Source organism: Psammomys obesus, unplaced genomic scaffold (assembly GCF_907164565.1).
Source record: "Psammomys obesus unplaced genomic scaffold, mPsaObe1.curated_primary_1811, whole genome shotgun sequence".
NCBI lineage: Eukaryota > Metazoa > Chordata > Mammalia > Rodentia > Muridae > Psammomys > Psammomys obesus.
The window spans coordinates 16,144,179-16,162,300 of record NW_026596134.1 but is presented as its reverse complement, the minus strand read 5'-3'; positions in this window follow the sequence as shown (position 1 = coordinate 16,162,300).

Sequence of the window (18,122 nt, the reverse complement as noted above, 5' to 3'; positions counted from 1 at the left end):
GCAAGGGGGTGGGGATGTCAAAGAGCAAACCATTGAGTTCATGACAGAAATAGTCCTTGTTCCCCTTAACTAGGATACCCACTTGGATACTTGAGCTACCATGGGCTACATCTGAGCAGGGGTCCTTGGTTGGAGAAACAGTCTCATAAAAGACCCCTGTGCCAAGATATATTTGGTCCTTGTAGAGCTACTGTCCTCTCCAGGTCATACAAACTCCCCCTTCTTTCATATGATTCCCTGCACTCTGCCCAAGGTTTGGTTATGAGTCTCAGCATCTGCTTTGATACACTGCTAGGTAGAGTCTTTCAAGGCCCTCTCTGGTAGGCTCCTGTCCTGTTTCTTGTTTTCTCCTACTTCCAATATCCATCCCATTTGTCTTTCTAAGTGAGGAATAAAGAAGTTACAAAGCAATAAATCAAGAGATCCAATTAAAAAAATGGGGTATAGAGCTAAACAGAATTCTCTGTAGAGGAATATAGAATGGCAGAGAAATATTTAAAGAAACTCTCAATGTCCTTAGCCATCAGAGAGATGCAAATCACCCATCAGAATGCCTGAGATCGAAACCTCAAGTGACAACACATCCTGGAGAGGTTGTGGAGAAAGCGGAACCCTCCTCTATTACTGGTGGGAATGTAAAATTGTACAACCAATTTAGAAATCAATCTGGCGCTTTTTCAGACAAATAGGAATAGTGCTTCCTCAAGATCCAGCTATATCACTCCTAGGCATATATCCAAAAGATGCTCAAGTACACAACAAAGACATTTGCTCAGCCATGGTTTTAGCAGCTTTATTAGTAATATCTAGAACATGGAAACAACCCAGGTGTCCTTCAGTTGAGGAATAAATACAGAAATTATGGTCCATTTACACAGTGGAATACTACTCAGCAATTAAAAACAAGGAAATCATGAAATTTGCAGGCAAATAGTGGGATGTAGAAAAGATCGTCATGAGTGAGGTATCCCAGAAATGCTATATACTCGCTTATAAGTAGGAACTAGACCTATAAGTTAGGATAAACATACTAAAATCTGTATACGCAAAGAAGATAAACAAGAAAGATGACCTGGTCTAAGATGATCAATCGTCACTTAGAAATTCCTTCATTTTAAATGCAAGCTAAACTGTTAGTGTTATAACCTGAATCAATTAATATAAGAGACATTTTTTAGCCTGATATTCACAACAGTAGAAGATGAAAATTAGTTTAAATGTTTGATGAAACATCAGCTTCCATTCAGGAAGTTGTCTCCTGTACCAATGAGTTCTAAGGTCATCCCCACTTTTTCTTCTAACCGATTTAATGTGTCTGGTTTTATGTTGAGGTCTTTCATCCACTTGAACTTTAGTTTTGTGCAGGGTGATAAGTATGTATATATTTGCATTTTTCTACATGTAGACATCCAGTTAGACCAGCACCATTTGTTGAAGATGCTATCTTTTTTCCATTGTATGGTTTTGGCATCTTTGTCAAAAATCAGGTGTCCATAAGTATGTGGATTTATGTCAAGGTCTTCTATTCAGTTCCATTGATCCACCAGTCTGTTTCTGTGCCAGTATCATGCAGTTTTTATTACTGTTGCTCTATAGTACAGCTTGAGAATCAGGGATGGAGATACCTCCAGAAGATCTTTTATTGTGGAGGATTGTTTTAGCAATTCCGGGTTTCCTCTTATTCCATATGAAGTTGAGAATTTTTCTTTCCAGGTCTGTAAAGAATTGTTTTGGTAATTTGATGGGAATTGCATTAAATCTGTAGATTGCTTTTGGTAAGATGGCCATTTTTTTAAACATTTTTTTTTATTGTTTTTACACTTTATTCACTTTGTATACCCCCATAAGCCCCTCCCTCCTCCCCTCCCAATCCCACCTTCCCTCCTTCTTCTTCATGCATGCCCCTCTCCAAGTCCACTGATAGGGGTGGTCTTCCTGTCCTTCCTTCTGATCTTAGTCTATCAGATCACAACCTGAGTGGCTGCTTTGTCATCTTCTGTGGCCTGGTAAGACTGCTCTCCCCTCAGGGGGAGGTGATCAAAGAGCAGGCATATCAGATTGTGTTGGAAGCAGTCCCTCTTCCCATTACTAAGTAAGCCACTTAGACACTAAACTGCCATGGATTACATCTGCACAGGGGTTCTAGGTTATCTCCATGGCTGGTACTTGGTTGGAGTATGGGTCTCTGGGAAGACCCCTGTGTTCAAATCTTCTGGTTCTGTTGCTCTCCTTGTGGGGTTCCTTTCTTCTCCATAACCTAGTATTTCCCACTTCTTACATAAGATTCCATGTACTCTATCCAACAGTTGGCCATAAAGTCTCAGTGTCTGCTTTTATAGTCTGCAGGGCAGAGCCTTTCAGAGGAAGATGGCCATTTTTATGGGACCTCATAAAACTGAAAAGCTTCTGTAAAGCAAAGGACACTGTCCTCAAAACAAAACGACTGTCTACAGATTGGGAAAGAATCTTCACCAACCCTCTATCTGATAGGCGAAGAGGATGGACATCAGAAGAAGAAGAAAACAGGAAACAAGTTGGGCTAATATCCAGTATATAGAAAGAACTAAAGAAGTTGAAAAGCAACAAATTAAGTAATCCAATTAAAAAATGGGGAACATAGCTAAACAGAGAATTCTCGATAGAGGAATATCAAATGGCAGAGAAACACACTCAATGTCATTAGCCATCAGGGAAATGCAAATCAAACCAACCCTGAGATTTCACCTTACACCAATCAGAATGGCCAAGATCAAAATCTCAAGTGACAATGCTGGAGAGGTTGTGGAGAAAGGGGAACCCTCCTCCACTGCTGTTGGGAACGTAAACTTGTACAACCTCTCTGGAAATCAATCTGGAACTTTCTCAGACAACAAGGAATAGCATTTCCTCAAGATCCAACTTTACCACTCCTAGGCATATATCCAAAAGAGGCTCAAGTACACAATGAGGACATTTGCTCAACCATGTTTGTAGCAGCTTTATTTGTAATAGCCAGAAGCTGGAAACAACCCAGATGCCCCTCAACTGAAAAATGGATACAGAAATTGTGGTACATTTACACAATGGAATATTACTCAGCAATGAAAAACAAGGAAATCATGAAATTTACAGGTAAATGGTGGGAATTGGAAAGGATCATCTTGTGTGAGCTATCCCAGAAGCAGAAAGACACATACGGTGTATACTCACTCTTATAGACACATAATATAGGATCAACCTACTAAAATCTGTACACCTAAAGAAACTGATCAAGAGGGAGGACTCTGGCTACAATGCTCAATCTCCACTTAGAAAGGCAAAGAGGATGGGCATCAGAAGAAGAAAACAGGAAACAAGTTAGGAGTCTCCCACAGAGGGCCTCTGAAAGGCTCTGTCCTGCAGACTATCAAAGCAGACGTTAAGACTTATGGCCAAACTTTGGGCAGAATGCAGGGAATCTTATGAAAGAAGTGGGAAATAATAGTAAGATCTGGAGAGGGCAGGAACTCCACAAGGAGAGCAACAGAACCAAAAAATTTGAGCACAGGGTTCTTTCCTGAGACTCATATTCCAACCAAGTACCATGCATGGAGATAAGCTAGAACCCCTGCACAGATGTAGCCCATGGCAGTTCAAGTTCAGTGTCCAAGTGGGTTCCATAGTAATGGGAACAAGAACTGCTTCTGACATGAACTGATCGGCCTGCTCTTTGTTCACCTCCCCCTGAGGGGTGAGCAGCCTTATCAGGCCACAGAGGAAGACAATGCAGCCACTCCTGATGAGATCTAATAGACTAGGATTAGGAGGAAGAAAAAGAAATGCTCCCCTACCAGTGGACTTGGGGAGGGGAGTGTGTGGAGAAGGAGGAGGAAGGAAGAGTTTGGGAAGGGAGGAGGGAGGGAACTAGAGGGGAGATACAAAGTAAATAAAGTATAATTAAAAATTTAAAAAATCAGCTTCCACAAAAAGTAACACATCTTGAAACAACACACATACACCTACCTGTGCAATGCAATCTCTCCATCATAACACAACAAAACAAAACACATCTGTGTAGTCACTGTTTCTTGTTCTAAGAAAAATGGTAACTATTACCTGAACAGGAGGCTCAGTGGTTAATAGCACTGACTGCTCTTCCAGAAGTTCTGAATTTAATTCCCAGCACCACATGCAATTTACAGTGGCTTATAATAACTCCTGTTCTACTAAATGTGATGTTCTCTTCTCTCTTTTGCAGACAATGAATGCACATTGTGCAAAACACATACATGCAGTAAAAACACCTGTGCATACAAAGTAAAAAAAAAAAAATTTTAAAAAAAAGACAAATCATTACCACTGCTTGTAGCAGCCTTAACTAAACTTTTCCTCCATTAATTTTTTTTTTTATTGATTCTCTTAAGGAAAAATTTCTCCCATACTCTTGGATATTAGTAAGTCAAAATCATGAACAAGCATGTGGTTGGTGCTTGCAAGGAACAAACCAGCTGACTCAATGTCAGTCACATCTCTAAATATCTTTAACAGTGGGTTGGAAATTGAAATGTTTTTTGGAAGAAAATATGATCTCACTGAGATGTGGTACATGTAGGCATGTGTCCCTTATGGATGTTTGAGTCTTTAAGAATGTCTAGTAATAGAAGGTTCACAGAGGAGTGACCAAAGCCTCAGCTGGACAATGGTCTACAAGAAGTAAATTTCTTCTGGGATGAGCTTTCAAAGATCACACACATTATTTCTCCTATTCAAGTATGAAAACGTTTTGCAACATTCCTCAAATATTTTCTGTAATGCCATATATGAAATATCTTGTTGATGATTGACTCCTATTCAAGAATGATTGTAGATTTGGTTTCTTTAAAACTCAGCTATGTTATTTAAATATGTTTTTGTATAATCCCAAGAATGTGAGATATGGGGCTACTTTTACTTTTTTTTTTTTTTTTATGGCTGTTAACTATGATTGCCTTGGAGAAGGACATATTTGCCAGCTGCAGATAATTTAATTCTGAAGATTCTGCAAGGGTATAAATGCCAGAGAACTGAGAGAAAAAGCAATCCATGTAGGAAAAGAGGCCACAGCTGGATAGTCTTGCTACTGTGTTAGCTGTTTGCTTGTTTTTTGTTTAGCTGGACTGCTGGGTATACTGCCTACAAAGATTGAAATTACTCCAAGGAACTAAATCTAAAGGGGTCTATCTCCTTTTAAACTTCCTTTTCTTCTACCTTGTGTTGGAGTATTGAAATGGAGGCAGAGGTATAAGAATAAAGTAAATGAAAAGTATGCCTACATATGATAGTGTTGAATAAAAGAGTAATAAATCACTCTCATTAATATAAATTTGTTAAATTTAATCTATTTGATCCATTGCTTACCAAATTTTCTGGTGTCTCTGACCTATTGGGTTTAAATCTAAAGTTAAAACAGAGAATCTCTTTTAAAAATCTCAAAGAATAAATAATAAATTTAACTTTTGTAAATATTTTAATATTGAAGATCATATTACATATAAAATTAATAAACATTCAAACAAGTTGGATCATATTTTTGAACTTTAGTAGTTTTGGAAATCATACACAATGTCAAATCCATTGTGAATTCTCTGCCACAAAAAAGGAACAGCAAGGCATTCAAAGATGGATTCGTAATATTCAGTCTAAAGAAATCCAAGTGAATGCTTGGTAATAGATTTTTTTCAATCTATTTTAGATAAAATGCAAATTATAATATAAGTGCTTATGGAGTCTTTATTTCTTATATCCAAACACAGCGATTTCTGGTTGGAGACTCTGTTTTCATGCTAAGTATGCTGGTACAGCTCCCCAACCCAGCACTTGGAAACTTGGAAAAATGTAACAGGACTGTGTAGGTGTGATACCAACCTGGGTTACTTAGCAAGAACATATCTTGACCACACAAAGTGATCTCTACATGTTCAAATTATAAGAATTAAACTTTTAGATTAACATTCATTTGCATGCAAGTAAAATGTGTGTATGTGTTTTTAGTCCTATGCATGTACGAATAACACAATTGAAATAGAATGCTTTCAAATTATAGTTAAATAGGAGTATGTCTTTATTTACTGCTATAGTTTTTAAAAGAGTTTCTGCTTTTGGTGGTGGTGGTGTTACTGAACCATACAAGAGAGCTTGTATAGAAATTACCCTAACTGATATAAACTCTTGCATATTAGACAGCAGTTAAAAGTTTTATTTTAATTCAATTTGACTTGACTCTTAATTAGAAAATCTAGAATCTAGACCAATCAAAGTCTTAAAACTTCACTTCTGGAGACAAAGACAAATTACCACCTTTCAGAGTTTCTGAGTTTCCTTAGGTACATGAAAACAAAGTTTTATGAATAGGAAAACCGAAACTATGGAAAAAAATTTAAAACATGCAAAATATTTTCATAGACAAAGAGCAGCAGAAGACTTCTGAATGATCATCACGTTCTTCACTTCACAGCTCACATTCACAAAGCCTCAAAAGCTTTCTTACTTCAGAAAGTGAGAACAGACTATGTGAGAAAGAATCCCTAAGTCATTTCTACTTCTGGATTCTGTTAAACGTCAAATACTTATTTTATATTTTCTTTTGTTGTACTAAATGGAAGTGCCTCTTCCACAGTACAAAAATATTTTTGATAGCTTTCCTGAATATATAGAGAGAGCTGAACTTTTAAACATAAACCTTCTGAATTCACAGGTCTACTACAAAGAAAATTATCTAGGGTAGGACACAATTATACAAAGAAAAATAAATGTTTGCGATAATATAAAAACCGTACACTTGGTACTAATACTATAAAGAAAATTCAAGATATATGTAATTTTGGAAATCTGTTTTGTTATTGATGATGTATTTTATCATGCTTTTTTCATTTCACACGTGTGAGATGTATTAAATTTACTAGTTCAGCTCCAATGAAATTGTTTGTTCAGCTTTGTTCTGTTGTGTTTCCATATTTAATTTATTTAATTAGACAGCTCCTATTGTCTTCAAAGATGCCCAATTCAATTTCAGTTCTTCATATAGTATCTGTCTAACACCAATTCTTCATTTACATTCCATACTCAGAGAGAGAAGAGAGAGAGAACAAGCAAGTGAGAGACACAGACAGAGAAAGAGAGAGTATATGTATAGAAAGAGGAGATAGGGAACAGGACAGAAGTAAACCACAGAGGGCCTCTGAAAGAATCTACCCAGCAGGGTATCAACGCAGATGTTGAGATTCATATTCAAATTTTGGATAGAGTTCAGGGAATCTTATGGAAGAAAGGAGAGATAGAAAGACTTGGAGGAGACAAGAGCTCCACAAAGAGACAAACAGAGTCAAAAATCTGGGACTGAGGTTGGCGGTGGAGGCTGCAGAGATTGATGAATCAACCAAGGACTATGCATGGAGAGGACCTAGACTCCCTGCTCAGATGTAGTCCATGGGCAGCTCAGTCTCCATGGGGGTTCCCGGTAAGGGGAGCACAGGCCATCTCCACAGGAGGTATTTGATCACCTCCTCCTGGCTGGGCAGTCTTAGTAGGCCACAGAGAAAGAGGATCCAGACAGTGTTGATGAGACCTAATAGGCTAGGGTCAGATAGTAGGGGAGGAGGATCTCCCCTATCAGTGGACTAGGGAACTGCATAGGAGGGGAAAGGGAAAGGGAGGGTGGGACTGGAAGGACATGAGGTAAGGGGCTACAGCTGAGATACTAAGTGAATAAATTTTGATTAATAATATAAATGGTGGGACCTGGAAAGGATCATCCTGAGTGAGTTGACCCAGAAGCAAAAAGACACTCACGGTATATACTCACTCATATAAACATCCAATATAGAATAAACCCACTAAAAGCTGTACATCTAAACAAACTAAGCAAAAGAGAGGACCCTAACTAAAATGTTCAATCCCCATCCTGAAAGGCAAAAAGGATGTACATCAGAAGAAAACGAAAATAGGAAACAACCTCGGAACCCGCTACAGAGGGCCTCTGAAAGCCAGAAGAAAACAGGAAACAACCTTGAAACCTGCCACAGAGGGCCTCTGAAAGCTTCTGCAGTATAGACTGTCAAAGCAGATGCTGAGCCTGATGGCCAACTGATGGGCAGAGTGAATGGAATTTTATGTAAGAAGTGGGAAATAGTAAGAGCTGAAGGGAACGGGAACTCCACAAGCAGAGCAACAGAACAAGATCATTTGAACACAGGGAACTTCCCAGAGACTCATACTCCAACCAAGGACTCTTTGTGGAGATGACCTGGAACCCCTGCACAGGTGTAGCCCATGGCAGTTCAGTGTCCAAGTGGGTTCCATAGTAATGGGAAGAGGGACTGCCTCTGACATAATCTGATTGGCCTGCTCGTTGATCACTTCCTCCTGAGGGGGGAGCAGCCCTACCAGGCCACAGTAGAGGACAATGCAGCCACTTTTGATGAGAACTGATAGACTAAGATCAGAAAGAAGGAGAGGAGGACCTCCCCTATCAGTGGACTTGGGGAGTGGCATGCATGCAGAAAGGGGAGGGAGGGTGGGATCGGCAGGGGAGGAGGGAGGGGCTCATGGGGGGATACAAAATGAATAAAGTGTAATTAATAAAAAAAAATAAAAGATTTAAAAAAAAAACAAAAAAAACAGCATATAAGAAGGCATTTTTTTTACGTTCAAAGAGTTAAAATTCAATTTGAATGTAATTTTAGATTTAAAAAAATATTAATATAATAATTTTTAAAAGAGATTTTTTTCAAAACAAGATCTGTCTGCCTCTACTTCCCAGAGTTCTGGGATTATAGACATGGGTCACCATACCTGGCTTCTCGTTATATTTTTCTAAGAAGACTAAGTTAGAAATACCTCAAGTGGCACCTGCTGAAAAAATGGAAAACATATCATCAATTTCATCCAAACTTCTTTCTTCCCTGTTTTTTACTCACGTTAGAAACATCATATTTGACTTCTATTATTGCCTCAGACTTTTTAATCTGTTAATAAACCCTATTAATTGTAGCCCTAGACATTCAAGGATCTAAAGTTTAGCCCCTACCCTTCATTTCTACTACTCCTTTGTATCCATGGTTCCTTAATTTTATTTTTATTATTAACAAAATAGTTTAGTCACTTTAATATGTTGCTTCCTAAATAAGAATTATTCTGGGTTTCATTATATGAAGACAGAAACCTCGCAGAATCTTCCAACTTTTCTTATGACCAAATACTTAACATTACCTATAAATTGTATATTAAGAGCCTTGCACTTCTGTGATGGTTTCAATAATAAATGTCTCAAAAACAAAAATAAAATTAAAACATTCATTTTTTTTCCTACCATCTGCAGCTGTCAGAAGATAAATCTTTATTATTATGTTAATATTTTATCTAGTTTTGGCTAATTCACTTGAAATCATGAATGGATTTTCTTTTTACATTTTTTATTTATTATTTATTACAATTTATTCATTTTGTATCCCGACTATGGCCCCCTCCCTCATACACTCAATAAGTTATACACTCAATAACACTAGTGAGTGCTAACCAAGTGTTAACATATATGTATATGGGAAGAGAAAGGTAAATAAAGCAGGAAGGTGAATAATACACATATATATATATGGGGGGGAGAGAGAGATGAATAAAGCAGGCCTTTTCATCTGACTTGTGCTCATTTGGGTACCATTTTTTCTACAACTCTAGAGTAATTGTCATTAATTTGTTACTTTTACACAACCCTCAGTAAACAAATGAAAATTAGAAACAAAAAATTATTAAGAATCCCTGAAGAAAAGTGAACAAAAATCTGATCTGGCAAGACAACAAAAGTGCTTGCCATCAAACATGATGAATTTAATTTGTTTCCTGGGACTCAGGAAACAAAGAAAAGAAAATTTACTGTAACGTGTTGCCTTTTGAACTCTGCATGTGTGAACAATATTTGCCCACACACACATATCTCTTTAAATGAAACAGCACATTTTATATAAATCTATATTAAACATATATAAACATTAAAAACAAAATTCTGAAACATAAATATATTAGTAAATGTGCGATTCTTAGGGAGCCGTTTAAAGCATATGAGCAGATCAAGCATTCTTTGGAGGCAGAGAGGACAAAAGATTATTACAAATCCTTACAGTAGGCCAGGCTAGGCTGAGACAAAAATCTAAGGCCTTTGAACAAATCCTTGGAGATCCAAGCTGGAGATTTCTTATCATTCACAAATCTATCAATAAGACTCAGTACGGAATATATTAAAGAGATGTTTAGATATCCACTCTAATCTTACTTTATCTTAGTCCAAACAGCTACATTGCAAGCCCAGCCTTCCTTAAGTATTCATGTCCCTGAATTTTCTGTAAGGTGTGGAAGCAGAAATGTACTGCATTTATCCAGTCTTGTGTGCATGTGTGTGTGTGTGTTGTGTTGTGGCCTAAAAATCTCTTCCATACGTTTTCCTTCTTGTATACTATTGTTTCTATATCTGGAAGAAGACACTGTGTGTGTGTGTGTGTGTGTGTGTGTGTGTGTGTGTGTGTGTGTGTGCATGTGTGTGTTAAAAATACCTCCCTAAATAATATTCTTCTTACTTCTGGAAGCAAACTAAACAGTGTCCACTGCAAAAGCCACATAGTTTTAACACCGCAGGCATTCAGTTCTATTTGTGACCTTCTGAAGACAGAGGGGTTTGTTACCTGGCTTACACAGTTAATTGTAGCACTACTCACTACAGTTTTTGGTTTGTATAGTGTCATTGCCTTGGAATACCTTTTTTGTTTGTTTGTTTGTTTGTTTGTTTTTTGGAGGACAACTTCTAGAGAAACTAGAATTACATAGACCTGGTTTTCAAGACTAACTTGCTACTTATTAAATTTGTGTCCTTTAAAAGTTGTTAAAATAGCAACCTATATGAAAGGTTTTAATTGAGTATTACATGAAGCAGTATATAAGAAGATATTCTTAATATAAAATTCATGTCTAAGAAATAATAGCTATTATCATTAGTTTAGTACCTAAATTGATATTTGGGTAGAGGAAGTGTTGTCAATACAAAAAGCTGGGTATCACTGGGTCTTGAGGTAGCACTACTCCTAGTTGTCTGAGAAAGTGCCAGATTGACTTCCAAAGTGGTTGAACCAGTTTACATTCCCACCAGCAATGGAGGAGTGTTCCCTTTTCTCCACAACCTCTCCAGCATGTGCTATCACTTGAGTTTTTCATCTTGGCCATTCTGATGGATGTAAGGTGAAATCTCAGGGTTGTTTTGATTTGCATTTCCCTAATGGCTAATGAGGTTGAGCATTTCTTTAAGTGTTTCTCTGCCATTCGATGTTCCTCTTTCGAGAATTCTCTGTTTAGCTCTGTTCCCCATTTTTTAAGTGGATTACTTGGTTTGTTGCTTTTCTGCTTCTTTAGTTCTTTATATATATTGGATATTAGCCCTCTGTCAGATAAAGGGTTGGTGAAGATTCTTTCCCAATCTGTAGGCTGTCTATTTGTTTTGATGACAGTGTCTTTTGCTTTACAGAAGCTTTTCAGTTTCATGAGGTCCCATTTGTTGATTGTTGCTCTTAGAGCCTGTGCTGTTGGTGTTCTGTTCAGCAAGTTTTCTCCTGTGCCAATGAGTTCTAGGCTGTTTCCCACTTTTTTTTCCAACTGATTTAGAGTATCTGGTTTTATGTTGAGGTCCTTGATCCACTTGGACTAAAATTTGCTCAAGTACACAACAAGGACATTTGTTCAACCATGTTCGTAGCAGCTTTATTTGTAATAGCCAGAACTTGGAAACAACCCAGATGTCCATCAACGGAGGAATGGATACACAAATTGTGGCATTTTTACACAATGGAATACTACTCAGCAATCAAAAAGGAGGAAATCATGAAATTTGCAGGCAAGTGGTGGGATCTAGAAAAGATCATTCTGAGTGAAGTATCCCAGAAGGAGAAAGACAAACTTGGTATATACTCGCTTATATAGACCTACAAGATATAATAAACATAATGAAATCTACACACCTAAAGAAGATAATCAAGAAAGTGGACACAGGCAAAGGTGATTAATCCTCATTGAGAAAGACAAATGGGATGTGCATTGAACTTATGACAGGAGTCTACCACAAAAGGCATCTGAAAGACTCTACCTAGCAGTGTTTCAAAGCAGACACTAAGACTCATAACCAAACCCTCGGCAGAGTGCAGGGAATCATATGAAAGAAGGGAAGTTAGTATGATATGGAAAGGATAGGAGCTCTACAAGGACCAAATATATCCGGGCACAGGGTCTTTTCTGAGACTGACATTCAACCAAGGACCATCTATGGATATAACCTAGAACTTCTGCTCGGATGTGGCCTGTGGTAGCTCAGTAACCAAGTAGTTTTCCAAAGTAAGGGGAACACAGACTATTTCTAACAGGATCTCAAGGGCAGGCTGTTTGACACCCCCCCCCCCCCAGGGGAGGAGCAGTCTGTTAGGCTACAGAGGAGGACTTTGAAGCCAGCCCTGAAGGTACCTGATAAAACAGGGTCAAATGAAAGGGGAGGAGGTCCTCCCCTATCAGTAGACTTGGAAAGGGGCAGGGAGGTGACCAGGGAGGGAGTGCGGGGTTGGGGAGGGAATGAGGGAGCGGGATACAGCTGGGACACAGAGTTAACAAAATGTAACTAAAAAGAAAAATAAAATTAAAAAAAAAATATTTGAAAAAAAAAAAAAAAGCTGGGTATCATTCAGCAGGTAAAATGATTTTCACCAAATCCTGGGAAACTAAATTTATATTACAAGCAGCCATGAACATAACTGGTAAGGCTATAAACTCAGTGCACAAAAACAGAACCAGTGTGTCAGCAGACAATTTTTTTTTTTCAGACAATTAGAAATAGTGCTTCCTTAAGATCCAGGTACACCACTCCTAGTCGTATATCCAAAGTATGCTCAAGTATACAAGGATATTTGCTCACCATGTTTGTAGCAGCTTTACTCATAACAACCAGATGTCCCTCAGCTGAGGAACGAATACAAAAAATGTAGTATATTTACACAATGGAATACTACTCGGCAAATAAAAACAAGGAAATAATAAAATTTGCAGGCATATGGTATGAACTAGAAACAGTCATCCTGAGTGAGGTATCCCAGAAGCAGAAAGACTCACATGATATATCCTCACTTATAAGTAGATATTAGACATATTATATAGTATAAACATACTAAAATCTGTACACCTAAAGAAGCTAAGCAATAAGGAGGACCCTGGATAAGATGATCAATCCTCACTCAGAAAGTTAAATGAGATAGATATCTGAAAAGGGAGAAAACAGGGAACAGGACAAGAGTTTACCACAGAGGGCCTCTGAAAGACTTTACCCAGCAGTGTATCGAAGCATATGCTGAGACTCATAGCCAAACTTTGGGCAAAGTGCAGGGAATCTTAGGAAAGAAGTGGGAGATAGAAAGACTTGGAGGGGACAGAGCTCCACAAGGAGAGCAACAGAACCAAAATATCTGGGCAGAGGGGTATTTTCTGAGACTGACACTCCACCCAAGGATGATGCATGGAGATAAACATGAACAGAGGTAGCCCATGGCAGCTCAGTATCCATGTGGGTGTCCTAGTAAGGGAAACAGGGACTGGCTTTGACATGAACTCAGTGGCTGGCTCTTTGATAACCTCCCGCTGAAGGGGGAGAGCAGGCTTACCAGGCCACAGAGGAAGACAATGCAGCCAGTCCTGATGAGATCTGGTAGCCTAGGTTCAGTGGGAAGGGGAGGAGGAACACACCTATCAGTGGATTTGGGGAGGGGCTGGGAGGCGATGAGGGAGGGTGTGATTTGGAAGTGATGAGGGAGGGGCCTACAGCTGTGATACAAAGTAAATGAACTGTATTAATTAAGAAATTAATTAATTAAAAATAAAATAAAAATTTAAAAAGATATAATTACTCAAAATAGTTTAAAAGGATAGTTACCTCATTGTTTCTACACACACACACACACATACACACACACACACGTATATTTTGCTTGGATTCATGGGGATGGAGTTTTAGTTCTCATTATTTTTCCTTGTTGCCACCCAAAATAGTCATTTTTTTAAAACAGAAGCACGCAGAGGCTATTTAAGACAAAAGCATCATGTCTGGTCATGCTTTCAGCTGGCTCATTCTGCAGCTAAGAATGTTAACATTATAATTTTATTGCTTGTGGTCAACAAGATTTACTAATCACATATGAGTAAACAGCAGTTTTCTCCTAGTTTTTCATATCTTTTTTTAGCAAACTATATCATGTTTTATCTGAATCCTTCCTCCATTTCATCAGTTTAGGACTGAGGGATGCATATAAATATACACTTTATATATACATATATATACATAATCCCAGCCTACCCTGTCCCTTCACCAGACTCCTTCACATTTTCTTCCTTTGCTATTGTTACCCTAAAGTCTAAGACCATCTGCTCAGTTGGCAGCTGCGAGTCAGTGCTATAATTGTTTTCATTCTTAGCATAGTGCAAACCCCGCACAATCCAAAGGACGAGAAGTACTACATTCAGTGAGTTAGCCAAATGTATATTGCTGTCGAAATTACTTGTCAAAACGTCAAGGGGAACAATATTTGATTTCCAAAGCACAGCACACATGTCTCCAGATTACAATATGGGGCCCTATTATGTTGTTACTCTTGCTATGTGTCATTCAGAACTGAAGTAAATGGCATGAGCTTTGCAAGCTTTGGTTTCTATTGTGTGAAAGGACAGGGGTTTGCTACAAAATCCTTTGCTCATGCAGTGAACTGAGAAGTCTTACTGAAGTGTATCAAATACATAATTTGGATAACAGAAGCCTCCAGTTTGAATATCTCACTTTTAAACAGACCCATGATATGATAATCGGGAATAAAGCACAAAGCATATTTAAATGTGAAGCCAGGAAGTTGTCAAGCCCAAAGGCAATATGGTATTATGGTAATTTTGTATTCCTCCTAGAATAAGTTACAGGGAAGACAAGGACTTACACTTTTGCTAGTTTACTGCTTTGTAAATCTGTAGGTGAAGAGTTAGTTCAGGTCACAGGAGATTAAAATCAACAATTGTCAAGGCCATCTTCCTTCAGTGAGTTCACGGAATTCATTCTCTTGCATTTCCTTGCTCCTATAGATGGGTATTCTTTTGTTAGGGTTTAATCCCCTATGCCATAAACTGCCATCTCTTTGATCATGTCTCCAGGTTCATATCTCTCTCTTCTACCATCACCATGAGAGGTCTTTGCTTTGAGAGAGTCATGATCTATGTTTGATTCATCTGGATAATAAAGATATCATTTCTAACTGATGCTATTTAACAAAATTTCTATCTTCAATCCCCACTTTCCACCTGGGGCAATATATTTACCAGGTCCGTTGGTTAGGATGTGGACTTCTTCTCATAGACATCATTCATCTAAAAGCTCTTCACAATAATAACAATAAGTAGGCATAAAAAATTTACACCAATTAAACTTATACAAATATAAAATATTATCTCTGTCCTCCAAATTATCTGTTCCTGTCATGGAAATATATCACTTTAATTTGGTAAATTTGCTTGAATCTTCTGTTTAAAAAAAAATGAACAAAATACTCCTCTAAACAGTATTTGCATTTCCAAGCTTGAACAAATCTTTTGGGTGACACAAATTACAATACATTTAACTTTTTAGCAAAAACGTCTGTCACCCAGAGTTAGAGTAAGTGTTTAATTAATATGTTTATTGTTGTTGACAACAATGATGAGGTCATATTACAGCACATTCCTGAAGGTTTTAAAGGGTGCTTTTAATTGCTGGCTTTTATATAAAGCATTTGGAGCAGATGTACACTGAAGAGAGATGAGTCAGAAACCAACCAATTAGAATGCCTGTTAATGTAAAACTTCAATGAACACTTATTAAATAGCTACTCCAGGCTACAAGTTAATTCAGATACTGCAGATAAATGATAAGTAAGGCATGGAATCTGCTCTGAGTTTACTCACTGCATTGTTAGAAGGACAGATATATAACTTGCCATGTACTGTGTCATTTGTTCTCATGAGTATGGAAATTAATCAGGAGTTGACATTGGAAAAGTACAATAAAGAGCAGAAGAGCATTTCAAACTTGTTTTTAAAGGATAATTGTGATTTTAAATTTTTAGATAAGTGTTAAGGGGCTTTCTTTCATTTTATTTAGGAACCATAAAATGGTATTGAGATAATAAAATTCAAATAATGTAACAAATTATGTCTCCGGGTAACTCAATTGAAAAGCATTATTAATCCTCCAATGCCTGGACTTCTCTTAGAATTAAAAAAAAAAAAATGTCTATAAAAGACTGAAGCAGGACACAGCAAACATCACAATAAGGTAAGGGATTGCTTTCCCTGTGAGTATATCGAGCTCTAGAGCTTTGTGTGTGAGTGTCTTCTCAGCTAGTGTGTTAGGGATGATTTGAGGCCCTCGAACCTACAACTTGCTGCCAAATAAAACCTAAGCCTCAGCTCCTGAGATTCTTCCAAACAACTGCCTGTTGATAAAATGTTGACTTGTTTTCAGGAACTGTTAAGCCACATCAAAATTAGTTGTTTTAATTTGAGAATAATAAATTCATGGTAATTTGATTTCGGACCTGCCAGAAAATGAATGCATTTTGTTTAGGTAAATAAAACCTGTGTTTCACAAGAGAAATTCATATGAATCCTAAGTACATTAAAGCCCTGACTTAAGCATTGGTCACATGTCCCCATAAGCATCTCAGTGACAGACAGGGTTAGTCACAGTACAATCCTAGGATCCACTTATTATAAAAATTGAATTTGTCTCTTCTTCCTGACCTTAAACGGAAGACATGAAAGGTCATGGATTATGGCACATTACTGGAATTAGAGCCCAAATGTCAATACTGACATCTGTCTCTCTATGAACTCAGAGACAATTCCTGCAAAGCTTAAACTTTGTATTGTGTTCTTCAGTTACAACAGAACAAAGTGAGGTGTGCCTGACGATGGCGCAGCAACTGCTGTGCAAAACTGACGTCTCTGCAACTTGAAAACTTCTGTGAGTTAACCTGAGGGGACATATCATTCATTGTCACTAAATCTTTAGATTCCATGAAGCAATCTTGACATTTGTAAATACTAGGTTCATGCCACCATGCTTACAGATCTTAATTTAGAATATTCCATGTCTATTCAATATGGAGAAACAGATGTAAGTATTTATATTGAGCATTCTTTTGTATTTAATCTTAATTTTATAATTTTGAGAGCCTAATACATAACTTGTACGTCTAAACCACATTCCTCTCCCCTCAAACTCCAGTTTCCATTCCTCCTAAATTCACAACATTTTCTTTATATATATATAATGTTGTGAAAAACAGAAGAGATATAGAGAAACACAGAGAGGTGCATAGATACACAAATGATAATATATAATATATATATATATATATATATGCATTAGGGTATATGTGTATATACATACATATATAACCTAATAAGCCCATTTATCCTGGCTCATATATGCAAATGTCCAGTGAAAAAAATGAGATTAAACAACCAGTATGGAGCCTGATTATCCCTCTCTTGGCAATCATTGATCACCTGTAGTGGTATCTATGTACCCACACAAACACACACACGTACACACACATTATGTATGTATTTTAAGTAAGTTTTAAAAATAGTATATTTCTTATGGATTTCTAAAATATCATTATTGTTGTTTGCCTCTCTTTCCTCCCTTTCTCCCTGTATTTTCCTTCTTCACTCATCTTCAGTAACAGTCACCTCACTCCATTTCCCAACGGCATCTGTAAGGCATCAGTTTCTTACTATACTCCCTCCCTTAAGTTTCCTCCTCTTTCCCTTCCCAAGGTTCTTTCTATTTGCTCCACATGTGACATTTCTATTTTCATGACCTCTTTTTTTCTGGATGCTAGCTTTTTAATTATTGTTTAATTAAAATAGCTTCAGTGCTTTGCCAAAAAAAAAAAAAAACAAGTGAAATTTTCTCTTTTAAAGGTCTTAGTCACCTTTTGAATCCCCTTTGGACACATCTTTGTTTCAAAGAATGCTATCTATCTATCTATCTATCTATCTATCTATCTATCTATCTATCTATCTATCTATCT